A 10,952-nucleotide genomic window follows, 5' to 3' on the forward strand; every position below is an offset into this window, starting at 1 on the left:
GTTTAGTGTCCTCCTGCGAAGCTCCAGCCTGGGGGGTGCCTCCACATCCAGGCTGGAGCCACCTCCCTACTCCCTCTTGCAGGGCCTGGCATGGTCAGTCGTCATGAGTGTCCCAGCTAGAGTCAACCAGCAGATGATGTTTAGTGCCTCTCTGTGCCTTCAGAAATGCTTCCCACCCTCGGAAATTCCAATGCCTGCTTCTCTCTCCTGCTGCACTCCTACTCATTGCCCATCTCTGCGTAGATGCCCCAGCGGATCACCGTACAGTAGACATTTACCAGGCACTCCCTGTTCGGGGGCGAGTGTTGGCTATGGAGTTAGCCGCCAGGAACCTGCCTCCTGCTGACTGGGCGATCTGGGCAAGTTATTTAGCTTCTCCTCCTCAGTCCTTCTTATCTGTAAAATGGGGATGGGAATGGCACCTTCCTCAAGGGTGTTGGTGAGAGTTAGACCAGTCGATATGCTAAGTGCTTAGAACACATTAACCCCCTGAGACATCTCAGCTGCTGCTGTTGTCTGTCAGGCTAGGAGGCTAAGGGATCTGCTTTCATGGGGGGGTGGAGTTACCTTCTAGAACCTGCTGCAGATAGAGCTTCAGCTTCACCCTCTGTATTAAGCGTGACCCATGGGGGTATGGGTTGGATGGTGGTCAACTTACTTTTTTACTGGCCCTTCTTCCTTATAGGTTGGGGACCTGGGATGTCAGGGAAGCATATATCCTACTCACCTTTGACTTTTTTTTTTTCTTTTGTGATGGGGTCTTGCTCTGTCACCCAGGCTGGAGTGCAGTGGTGCGATCTGCCTTTCACAGCTGCTAGGTGCCCACTCTTTAGCCTGGCATTCAAAGCTGCAGTGCCAACTTCAGCTTCACCCCCATTTCCTGACACAAACCCTGCACTCTGGCCAAATTCCTCCCATGCCATGACTTTCCTGCCTCTGAGCCTCTGCCTATGATCCCCACCACCGCCCCCAAGGCCTGCTCTCTTCACCCATTTCACCTGTTAGGCCGACAGGTCAGGTTTGAGTCCGGTGAACCTGATTCCAATCCCTGACTTTGCCAACTTATCAACCTGTGAGGCATCGGGCAACCTCCTGAATCTCTCTGAGCTTCTTCTTCTTCTTTTTTTTTTTTTTTTTTTTGTGACGGAGTCTCATTCTGTCACAAGGCTGGGGTGTAGTGGTGTGATCTCGGCTCACTGCATCCTCCACCTCCCAGGTTCAAGCGGTTCTTGTGCCTCAGCCTCCCGAGTAGCTGGATTACAGGTGCCTGCCACCACACCGGCTAATTTTTTTTTTGGCAATTTTATAACTTTATTTGATGTATTTGACGATCAGTGATTAGTTCTCATCCACATTGACTGTCTGTAGATTTTTGAAAGTGGTGACAGGTACATAGATAACCAAAGTACATAGCTTATTTGGTGAATCTTCATCCTCATTACGTTTTCTGGACAGCCACACACGGATTCGGTATGGGACATTCCTTATTCCTTTGGCCCAGACAGCTTTGTTGAGCCTGGTGTCAATGCGCACATCTGGCGTTCCCATCTCCTTCATGGCAAATTTCCGAATCTCTCTGAGTGCCCGAGGGGCACACTTCTTGAAGCCCACTCCATGGATGCGCTTGTGAATGTTGGATGGTGTATTCTCGGGTTACCACTTCGTTGATGGCAGAACGGCCCTTTTTCTTCTCGCCACCCTTCTTTGTGGAAGCCATTCTGCCGGGTCCAAGTTGGAAAGGAAGAGCACCACACTGGCTAATTTTTGTATTTTTAGTAGAGATGGGGTTTCGACATGTTGGCCAGGGTGGTCTCGAACTCCTGACCTCAGGCGATCCACCCGCCTCAGCCTCCCAAAGTGCTGGGATTACAGGTGTGAGCCACCGCGCCCGGCCTATCTCTCTGAGCTTCTGTGTCTGCGCATGAAATGCCATTGGATTCAACTCATTTTTATTGAGTTCCTACTGTGTCTACAACAGTCTGGGGATTTAGCAGTGAAGAAAGGTGATTTTTTTTACTGCCTATCCTTGTGTACTTTTAAAATGCTGTACCATGTGCAGGTAAAATTTATTTTTAAATTTTATTAAAATGAAAATTATCAAGGTAATGAGACTTAGGAAGAGGGAAAATATTAATGTCTTACTCCGGGGGCTTCTACGAGGATGAAGGGAGGCAACCCAGTCAAGTGTGGGGTCTGGGGCCCAGCAAAGAAGTGCTCACTAAATTGCAGCCATTGTCAAAATGCTGCCTTCTCCGAGCCTCTAAGGAGCCTCCTGCAGTTAAACCTGCCCTCACCCCCAATGGAGTGTGATGGCGCCTTTGTTTGTACTATGTCATTTACTCACCTACCCATCCACCCACCTGTCCTCCATCCATCCATTTACCCACCCAGCCATCGCTCATACTTTCACCTACTCATTGATTACTTATTGCAAACCACCTTAGCCCATTTTATGCTGCTATAACAGAATAGCATAGACTGGGTAATTTTTTTTTTTTTATTTTAATTTTTATTTATTTATATATTTTTTGAAACAGAGTCTCGCTCTGTTGCCCAGGCTGGAGCGCGGTGGCATGATCTCGGCCAACCGCAACCTCTGCCTCCAGGGTTCAAGTGGTTCTCCTGCCTCAGTCTCCCGAGTAGCTGGAATTACAGGCACACACTCCCACACCCGGCTAATTTTTGCATTTTTAATAGAAACGAGGTTCCACCATGTTGGCCACACTTTTCTCGAACTCCTGACCTCAAGTGATCCGCCCGCCTTGGCCTCCCAAGGTGCTGGGATTACAGATTTGAACCACTGTGCCAGGCCAAGGTAATTTATAATGAAATTTATTGGCTCACAGTTCTGGAGGCTGAGAAGTCAAGGGGCCACATCTAGCAAAGGCTTTCTTGCTGCGTCATCCCATGGCAGAAGGCCCAAAAGAGGGTAAGGAGTGGGGCAAGGGAGAGCTAAACTAGTCCTTTTATAAGGAACCCAGTCCCCAATAATGGCATTAATTTATTCAGGAAGGCAGTACCCCCATGACCCAAATACTACCTACCATTAGGCCCACCTCCCAACCCTGTCACGTTGGGGATGGAGTTTCCAACACATGAACTTAGGGGGACACATTGAAACTATGGCACACACCTGCCATGTGCCAGCTCTTCTGCCAGGTGGGTAGGAGAGAATGATAAAACAGTTCCAATCTTTCCCCTCATACAAGTTTCTGCTGGGTAAGGGAGAGAGGACCCACCATGGAAAGTATTTGTTACACAACATACAAGCTTTGTAGATTATATGTAGATTACATGTGCTCCATAGAGCAGGTGGCAGGGGCAAAGGACTTGCAGAGAAGGGACATCAAGTTGAGACCTGAAGATGGTCCCGGCAGATGAAGGCAGAGGAGAGGACATTCCATGGGCAAGGCAGGAGGTAAGAAGGTGTGTAGAGAAGATAAGAACAACCGGAATGTTGAGTTTCATGTTGAGAGCAGCAAGGGGCTGGAGAGGTGACCAAGGACCTCACAGATTATGTAAGGAATGTGATCGTTGTCCCAGGAACAGGCTTCAGAGGGCTTCCAGCAAGGGAGGGACATGAGAAAGTTCTGGCATTGGAGAGAGAACTCTGACTGCACTCTGGTCACCAGGTTGGAGTGGACAGGATTGGGTTTGGTGGTGATGGTGTGTAGAAGCCAGCCGGCAAAGCTGGAGCAGAGATTCCCCAGGCAGGAGGGGTGCTGGGGGTCTGCAGCAGAGCAGGGAAGTGGGAGCAGAGAATGAGGAAGGTCAGAAGATTCCCCCAATCTTTTTTTTTTGAGGTGGAGTCTAGCTCTGTCACCTAGGCTGGAGTGCAGTGGTGCAATCACGGCTAACTGCAACCTCTGCCTCCTGGGTTCAAGCAATTCTCCTGCCTCAGCCTCCTGAATAGCTGGGATTACAGCCACCACTATGCCCAGCTAATTTTTGTATTTTTAGTAGAGACAGGGTTTTACTGTGTTGGCCGGGCTGGTCTCGAACTCCTGACCTTGTGATTTGCCCGCCTTGGCCTCCCAAAGTGCTGGGATTACAGGTGTGAGATACTGGGCCTGGCCTCCCCCAAAATTTCTACCAGAAAAATTCTTACCTTCCTGAAGAGTTGAAAGACCAGTACCACAAACACATTTGCCTCTACCTAGAGCCAACAATCATTGATATCTCCAGCTTTGCTCTCTCAAGACAAAGTGAAGTGGGTGGATTTTCCTTTTCTGTACCATTTGAAAGTCAGTTTCAGACATGGTGATGCTTCACGCTGAGACCCTCAGCTGCATTTCCTGAGAAGGAGGGCATTTTTCTCCTGAACCGCAGAACCAGTATCGCACCTCAGAAACCCCACAACTGCTGCCCAGTTTGTGTCCAGATTGTCCAGAGTGTTCCAGGATGGCCTTTCATGGTTGGGCTTTTGTTTTGAGAGCCGGGGTCCCATCAAGATCCCAGCATCACATTTGGTTGTCTCTTTAGTCTCCAAGAAAGACTCTGGAGGTGGAATGTGCAGGACTTGATGAGTCACTGGGTTTCAGGGGTGGAGGGCAGGGAGGATCCGGGGATGACCGGGTTCTGGTTTGGGCAGCCAGTGATGCAATCCTTGGCATGAGGAATTCTGGAGAGGGAACAGATCTCTGGGGAGAGATCACTTTTGGAAGGCCGAGTGTGAGGAATTGTCTGACTGTCAGGTGGGAAGCTCAGGAGATGGTAGCAAGATACAGTGAGGGCTGTGTTAGCTTCCTGGGGCTGCCAAACAAATGACCAGAGATGGGGTGGCTTAAAGCAACAGAAATGTGCTTTCTCTTAGCTCTGGAGGCTGGAAGTCCAAAATCAATGTGTCGGCAGAATCCTGCTTTTCCCAAGGGCTCAAGGGAAGAATCCTTCCTTGTCTCTTCCAGCTCCTCATGGTTTTCAGCAGTCCTTGGTGACACTGTGCTCCAATCTCTGCCTCCATTTTGGCACATGGCCATCTTTCCTCTTGTAGTTCACGTGGCCCTCTTATAAGGACACTGGTCATTATGTTTAGGGCATACCCTCCTGCACTGTGACCTCATCTTAATTTAACCAATTACATCAGCAAAGACCCTGTTTCCAAAGAAGCTCACATTCTGAGGTTCCTGGTGGACACCAAATTTGGGGGGCACATTATCCAACTCAGTATACGGTCAGCAGCATCTAAATGGTGACTGAGACAGCAGGAATGGCTGCAACTAGCCAGGGAGAGCAGATGGAGGAGGAGAGGGAAGGAGGGCAAGGGGCCCTAGAAAAGAACCAGGGGGCTTACTCACAGTCTGGAAGGGAGGAGGGCGTGGGCTCTACCGGGTCAAGTGCTGTGGAGTGTCAAGTAGAGAAGGGCTGAGCCGCATGCAGCCTCCGGATTCCACGATGAGCTGGCCAGAGACTTTGGCAAGAGCAGTGTCAGGAGATCGCTTGGGGAAAACCCAGACTGTGTGGAATTTTGTTTTTACATTTCAGACCCTGGCCTCATAGACTTCTTTTTTATTTGTTTGTTTTTTGAGACAGAATCTCGCTCTGTCACCCAGACTGGAGTGCAGCGATGCCATCTTAGCTCACTGCAACCTCTGCCTTTTGGGTTTAAGCAATTCTTATGCCCCAGCCTCCCAGGTAGCTGGGACTACAGGGGTGCACCACCACACCTGGCTAATTTTTGTATTTTCACCAGAGACAGGGTTTCATTATGTTGGCCAGGCTGGACTCAAATCCTGGCCTCGAGTGATCCACCTGCTTAGGCCTCCCAAAGTGTTGGGATTACAGATGTGAGCCATGGTGCTCTGCCCTCGTAGGCCACTTGAAGGCAAGTGGAAAAGTGGCTCTTCTTACATATTTATCTTGCTGTTTTCAGTTCTTCCATCGTGCTATAAACCCCTCCAGATTAGGGGCTAGATTAGATTTTGTTCCCTGTAACTCTCCCAGACTGCTGCGGGACCGATGACCTCCTGTGAGCATCGGCACTCACAGCCCCAGCACATCTGCCCCAGGGTGGCCACCACCTGTGCTGAGAGAGGGTTCCTTATAGGATAGGAAGGTGCCAATTTCAGCTGCAACTATTGACCCTTTTTTGCGTGACTTCACATGCATGGATTTGCTCATTGAACCCTAACCCTAATCTCTAGTAGTAGGATAGTACTATAGTACTAAAATACTACAGGAGTACTATTGTTACTCCCACATAGCAGATGAGGAAACCAAGGCACAGAGAGGTCAAGTGGCACAGGAAGTGAGGGAGCCAGGATCCAGACTCGGTGATTTGGCTCTAGAGAGCGCAGTGCCTTGCAGAGTGCATGGCTTCACACTGACCATTGAATGGGCTCCAAGGTCATCAGCAGATCTCGGGTGGACCTGTGGATGTGCTCCTCGAGCTCCCTGGAGCTTTTGTGGGTCTGACCTCACTTGGGGCCTGGCTACATGCTCTGTTCTTTACTTCCTGGGATAAAGAGCAGACACTGGCCCTGAGCACTGTGCGTCATCAGAAGGGCAGGTGCAGGCCCAGAGCAGGGGGCTTCCAACCTAAGCGTGACCGTTCTCCCCACAGAGCCCCTGTAGACTGGAGACTTTGACCCCACAGGTCACTTGCAGCTGCCCACCACTTTCTCACCTCACCTTTCATGTCTCAGGTGTGTTTCTTTCAGCTGAAAGCCCCAGAGGGACCACGCCTGGCCCTTCCTGGCTCAGCTGCCCCATAGTGGTGAGGTTTTCTGGTTTATTTTTTCAGTTGTTATTAGAGGTCTTCGTTATCTTTCTCATGAGTGACTAAAGCCTATTATCCCTAGGCAAGTTCCTGCCTGGCCAGTGGGTGGGAGCCTCCAGTGTCTGCATCTTCTCCCACACCACCCCCGGAGCCTGAGCTCACACAGCTGGGATGGGGAAGAACCTGCCTGCAGCCCGTGGGAAAGCTGGGGAAGGAGGGGAGCCTTCTGTCCATGCTGACGGGGCAGCTGCCGTGCCCGCCCGGCCAGGGGGCTCTTCTCTGCTGTTCTCTGGGTGTCCTGGAGACCACAGGCTGCTCCCAAAGAGAAAGGGATGGGACAAAGGGATGTCCTTCCTCCCTCTTGCAAAACTTCTTGCACCTGAGGTAGAGTAAATCTGAGTGCTCCTCCACCCCAGATCTTTGCGAAGAAGGTAAGGGACCCATGCCAGGCGCAGTGGCTCACACCTGTAATCCCAGCACTTTGGGAGGCTGAGGGGGGCGGATCATTTGAGGTCAGGAGTTCGAGACCAGCCTGGCCAAAATGGTGAAACCTCATCTCTACTAAAAATATAAAAATGAGCCGGGTGTGGTGGTGCACGTCTGTAATCCCAGCTACTAGGGAGGCTGAGGCAGGAGAATTGCTTGAACCAGGAGGCGGAGGTTGCAGTGAGCTGAGATTGCGCCATGGCACTCCAGCCTGGCAATAGAGCAAGACCCCATCTCAAAAAAAAGAAAAAAAAAAAAAAGAAGAAGAAGGGAAGGGACCCTGTATTAGGCCAATCTCACACTGCTGTAAAGAACTACCTGAGACTGGGTAATTTATGAAGAAAAGAGGTTTAAATGACTCACAGTTCCACAGGCTTAACAAGAAGCATGACTGGGAGGCCTCAGGAAACTTACAGTCATGGCGGAAGGTGAAGGGGAAGCAGGCACATCTTCACAAGGTGGCAGGAGAGAGAGGGCAAAGGGGTAAGTGCCACACACTTGCAAACCATCAGATCTCGTGAGAACTCACGCACTATCATGAGAACAGCAAGGGGGAAATCCACCCCATGACCCAATCACTTCCAACCAGGCCCCTCCCTTGACCCATGGGGATTACAAGTTGATATGAGATTTCGGTAGGGACCCAGAGCCAAACTGTATGAGACCCCAGCCTAAGTGGACACCGTGTGCCTGCCAGCTCTCATGCTTGCTTGTCCTCTGCCAGGGGCCCTCTCCCCACTCTGCTCATGTGACAAGCTCTTACTCATCCTTGCTGTTTCACCTCAAAGTCGCTGCTTCCAGGAAAACCTCCCTACTTCCCCCATGCTGCCAGAACACCCTGCCCCCTCCCTTCTGTCTTTTTCACCATGGAATTTAGCTTCCTGTAGGGCAGAACCTCTGTCTTGTTGCCCACCCTGTGTCCTCAGCACCTGGTCTTACAAAACAGCACAGGTTTGCCACGGTTGAATCGGCAGGTGGCCTGGTCATTTTCCTCTCCTTCTCCTCCCAAAGCCAGGTTCATCTCTTCATGCCTGAGGCTCCTGGCTTCCCTCCCCAAGTGAGACCGAGGCCAGCAGTGAGCAAAGAGTGCAGGGAGCAGAAAAAGTGCCAAGCCAGAGGACAGAACTCCTTGGCAGGATGACCTCCTGGAAGAGGTGACTTCATGGCCCAAGAGCTCAGTGGCTGCAAGATGTCAGCCTTGCAAAGGGCTGGCTCGGAGTGTCCTGGGCAAGGAGAGAAATGAGTGCAAGGGCCCTGGGGCAGGAACCAGTGTGGCAGATCTGAGGGCCACAGAGAAGGCCAGTAAGAGCGGAGCGAACTGTAGACTTTACCCGAGGTGTGTTGGAAGTTGGGGAGCAGCAGTACCATGGGGAGGTGTTCTTGACGCCGGGGTGGCTTGATGAACTAAGGCTGAGGGGCCTCCTCACAGCTGCCTCTGCCATCCTGCAGACGCTGGCCAATTATTTGGAAATATTCACAGAAAACACAGCAAGAAAAGCATCCAGTGTCTAGGGGCAGTGAGAGCACTTCTCACCTATCAGTTCCCAGCGTTCATATTAGAGTGAGAAATAGTCCAGGGGCAAAGAAATAGGCCAGGGGCAAAGAGAACCTGTTTTTCAGCCACCCACAGGGATAGAGACAGTAGCATTATGAGGATTCCAGCCCCTTCTAGGTTGAAGTTATTTACACAAAGGTATAAGTCATGTCATAAGAAGGTATTGGGTTATATGGCCAAAAGAGCCATTCTCTCTTATTGGAAAGGAGCTGAGCTGCTGTAGAGACCAGCTGTGTGCTTGGATGCTCAGGGACTGATCACCTGTGCCCACCCGCCTGGGTACTGATCTCTCCAGTGCTGAAAGGAGGCACCATCACGGCCCCTGCTTGCTCATTGAGGAAACTGAGGCTCGGAGAACTTTGGAGACCTGCCTCAGCCACAGGCCAGCACAGGCAGACAGTGAGCTCAATGCCTGGACTCAAATCTTGTGCCCTTTTTAAAAACCTTTTAGTATGAACGATTTCATTCATTCACCAACAACAGAGGTGGTGGTTTGCAAGATGAAAATAATGATCACACAACGTGGACACCCACGCACCACTGTCCGCTTAAGAAATAAAACATGCTTGGCCGGGCGCGGTGGCTCACGCTTGTAATCCCAGCACTTTGGGAGGCCGAGGTGGGCGAATCACGAGGTCAGGAGATCGAGACCACGGTGAAACCCCGTCTCTACTAAAAATACAAAAAATTAGCCGGGCGTAGTGGCGGGCGCCTGTAGTCCCAGCTACTCGGAGAGGCTGAGGCAGGAGAATGGCGTGAACCCGGGAGGCGGAGCTTGCAGTGAGCCGAGATTGCGCCACTGCGCTCCAGACTGGGCGACAGAGTGAGACTCCGTCTCAAAAAAAAAAAAAAAAAAGAAATAAAACATGCTGGGACCAACCATCCCTCCTGTTGCTCCTGATGGCTGCATCACCACTACTCGGCCCCTAGGTACCCAGGACAACTCTGAATTTTACGTGTATCTTCCCCTTGCCCCGTGTACCTCTTGCTTTCTGCCAACTGCTTTGTGGTTTCCTAGTGTACATAGGATATTACTGTGGACTACTCAATGTAGAAATGCATAAATTTGTATGAGAGTATGTTCATTTCCTGGCCAGGCACAGTGGCCCATGCCTGTAATCCCAGCACTATGGGAGGCTAAGGTGGGAGGATTGCTTGAGCTCAGGAGTTCAAGACCAGCCTGGGCAACATGGTGAGACGTCGTCTCTACAAAAAAATACAAAAACAAGCCAGGCGTGGTGGCGCATGCCTGTAGTCTCAGCTACTTGGAAAGCTGAGGTGGGAGGATCGCTGGAGCCTGGAAAGTCGAGGCTGCAGTGAGGCATGATTGTGCTACGGCACCCAACCTGGGCAACAGAGCAAGACATTGTCTAAAAAACAAACAAACAAACAAACATAGTGTGTTCATTCCCTGGGGCTGCCGTAATAAATGACCACAGACTGAGTAGCTTAAACAACAGAAATTTACTCTCTCACAGTTCTGGAGGCTGGAAGTCTGAAGTTAAGGCGTCCACAGGGTGGGTTCCTTCCGGAGGTTCTGAGGGCACATCTGTTCCAGGCTTTTCCCAGCTTCTAGGGGCTGCTGGCACCCCTCAGTGTGCCCTGGTGCACGGCCGCACCCCTACAGTCTCTGCTTCTGTCTCTCATGGCCTCATCCCTGTGTGTCTCTGTGTCTGTGTCTCTTCTTCTTCTCCTTTTTTTTTTTTGAGATAGAGTCTCTCTCTGTCGCCCAGGCTGGAGTGTAGTTTCATGATCTCGGCTCAGTGCAACCTCCACCTCCTGGGTTCAACCAATTCTCCTGTCTCAGCCTCTCTAGTAGCTGGGATTACAGGCACATGCCATTATACCCAGATAATTTTTGCATTTTTGGTAGAGATGGGGTTTTACCATATTGGTCAGGCTGGTCTCAAACTCCTGATCTCAGGTCATCCACCCGCCTCAGCCTCCCAAGATGCTGGGATTACAGGTGTGAGCCACCGTGCCTGGCCTCTGCATCCTTTCTTCTTCTGATAAGGACACAGTCATTGTATTTAGGGCCACCCTAAATCCAGGATGCTTTCATCTTGAGATCCCTAAGCCAATTACATTTGCAAAGACCCTTATTTTGTTTGTTTGTTTGTTTTTGAGAGGGAGTCTCGCTATCACCCAAGCTGGAGTAGAGTGGCGCAATCTTGGCTCACTGCAACTTCCACCTCC

General features: G+C 50.8%; 1 pseudogene; it reads right to left on the bottom strand.

The window, feature by feature from the left end:
• Positions 1-1,297: 1,297 nt before the first annotated feature.
• LOC129478996 (large ribosomal subunit protein eL31-like) lies at positions 1,298-1,741 on the bottom strand (annotated as a pseudogene).
• Positions 1,742-10,952: the final 9,211 nt, after the last annotated feature.

This window comes from Symphalangus syndactylus, chromosome 1 (genome assembly GCF_028878055.3).
Source record: "Symphalangus syndactylus isolate Jambi chromosome 1, NHGRI_mSymSyn1-v2.1_pri, whole genome shotgun sequence".
NCBI lineage: Eukaryota > Metazoa > Chordata > Mammalia > Primates > Hylobatidae > Symphalangus > Symphalangus syndactylus.